General features: G+C 41.2%; 1 protein-coding gene across 4 annotated transcripts in view; it reads right to left on the reverse strand.

Moving 5' to 3' along the window:
- Positions 1-2,500, reverse strand: part of LOC127619546 (calcium/calmodulin-dependent protein kinase type II delta 1 chain) — a 103,016-nt gene that overhangs the window by 70,770 nt on the left and 29,746 nt on the right. The window lies entirely within an intron of this gene.

Here is a 2,500-nt window from a genome sequence, read left to right on the forward strand (position 1 = left end):
CAAAATGTTTGCTTTAGGCTCCACAGGGTGAAGATATTACAGTAGATCAGCCTTTCTCAAACTTTTTTCAGTCAGGGCACCTTTCAAAAGTGCATAAAATCTCAAGGCACCCCAGTGTAAAATATAATTTAAAAACACTGCATAACCCAAATGTAAATGCAAATGTCCTGTTTATTTAGACAGAACAGTAATGAACAGAGCATAATACGAACTGTAAATAACAATAACAATAATAATAACAACTTTATAGCACCTTTAAAAACACAAGTTTGCAAAGTAATTCACAAAATAATTAATCTGAGACACAAATGCCATAAAACCGTAAGAGGTGGACCGCCCAATACAAGAACCCAACAACAAATCCAGACCAGGAGAACTAAAATGAAGTGCAGGATGCAGTTAAAATAAAATAAAAAGGGGCAGACATGAAAAAAATATATATACAATACGATAAGAAAAAGATGCATGTTAAAAAATGCACCAGAGATACTAAAAGTAACTAACTACTAACTACTAACTACTTTTTGTGGTTAATTTTATATATATACACTCACCTAAAGGATTATTAGGAACACCTGTTCAATTTCTCATTAATGCAATTATCTAATCAACCAATCACATGGCAGTTGCTTCAATGCATTTAGGGGTGTGGTCCTGGTCAAGACAATCTCCTGAACTCCAAACTGAATGTCAGAATGGGAAAGAAAGGTGATTTAAGCAATTTTGAGCGTGGCATGGTTGTTGGTGCCAGACGGGCCGGTCTGAGTATTTCACAATCTGCTCAGTTACTGGGATTTTCACGCACAACCATTTCTAGGGTTTACAAAGAAAGGTGTGAAAAGGGAAAAACATCCAGTATGCGACAGTCCTGTGGGCGAAAATGCCTTGTTGATGCTAGAGGTCAGAGGAGAATGGGCCGACTGATTCAAGCTGATAGAAGAGCAACTTTGCCTGAAATAACCACTCGTTACAACCGAGGTATGCAGCAAAGCATTTGTGAAGCCACAACACGCACAACCTTGAGGCGGATGGGCTACAACAGCAGAAGACCCCACCGGGTACCACTCATCTCCACTACAAATAGGAAAAAGAGGCTACAATTTGCAAGAGCTCACCAAATTTGGACAGTTGAAGACTGGAAAAATGTTGCCTGGTCTGATGAGTCTCGATTTCTGTTGAGACATTCAGATGGTAGAGTCAGAATTTGGCGTAAACAGAATGAGAACATGGATCCATCATGCCTTGTTACCACTGTGCAGGCTGGTGGTGGTGGTGTAATGGTGTGGGGGATGTTTTCTTGGCACACTTTAGGCCCCTTAGTGCCAATTGGGCATCGTTTAAATGCCACGGCCTACCTGAGCATTGTTTCTGACCATGTCCATCCCTTTATGGCCACCATGTACCCATCCTCTGATGGCTACTTCCAGCAGGATAATGCACCATGTCACAAAGCTCGAATCATTTCAAACTGGTTTCTTGAACATGACAATGAGTTCACTGTACTAAAATGGCCCCCACAGTCACCAGATCTCAACCCAATAGAGCATCTTTGGGATGTGGTGGAACGGGAGCTTCGTGCCCTGGATGTGCATCCCACAAATCTCCATCAACTGCAAGATGCTATCCTATCAATATGGGCCAACATTTCTAAAGAATGCTTTCAGCACCTTGTTGAATCAATGCCACGTAGAATTAAGGCAGTTCTGAAGGCGAAAGGGGGTCAAACACAGTATTAGTATGGTGTTCCTAATAATCCTTTAGGTGAGTGTATATATATTTATCTAAAATGAATTTACAATTTTATTAATACGTTCATATGTTTAAAAAGAAGAAGAATGTATTTATGTAAATTCAAATATATTTATACATGAAATGTCAGATTTCTTTTTATTTTTTTTTATTTATTTTTTTTAGCCTACGTAATTTTTTGGCGGCACCCGACACAGTCAGGGGGCACCCCAGTGTGCCGCGGCACCCACTTTGAGAAAGGCTGCAGTAGATAGCAAATAAGTAGAAAGTAATTTAAGGGGCACGAAATCTACAGTACAAAAGTGATGACCTGTTTGACAATCAATTTCAAGAGAAACATTTTCTGAAGAGTGGTGCTTGCCCTTGCAAAACTCACCACCACCACCACAATTCAAGGGTGTTATGGGTGGATGCCAGATTGTTGCTATGCAGTTGCTAAGGTGTCCTGAGTGGTTGTCATGACTCAGGACATTGCTAGGGTGTTCTGAGAGACCACTAAGGTGTTGCTACTAGGCGTTGTCAGGGCATTGCTATGGTATTCTGAGTGGCTACTAGGCTGTTGCTCAGTGGTTGTCCTGACTCAGGACATTGCTAGGGTGTTCTAAGAGACCACTAAGGTGTTGCTACTAGGCATTCTAACAGGTTGTCAGGGCATTGCTATGGTATTCTGAGTGGCTACTAGGGTGTTGCTAAGTGGTTGCCATGAATCAGGACATTGCTAGGGTGTTCTGAGAGACCACTAAGGTGTTGC

This window comes from Xyrauchen texanus, chromosome 2 (assembly GCF_025860055.1).
Source record: "Xyrauchen texanus isolate HMW12.3.18 chromosome 2, RBS_HiC_50CHRs, whole genome shotgun sequence".
In the NCBI taxonomy this organism is placed as follows: Eukaryota; Metazoa; Chordata; class Actinopteri; order Cypriniformes; family Catostomidae; genus Xyrauchen; species Xyrauchen texanus.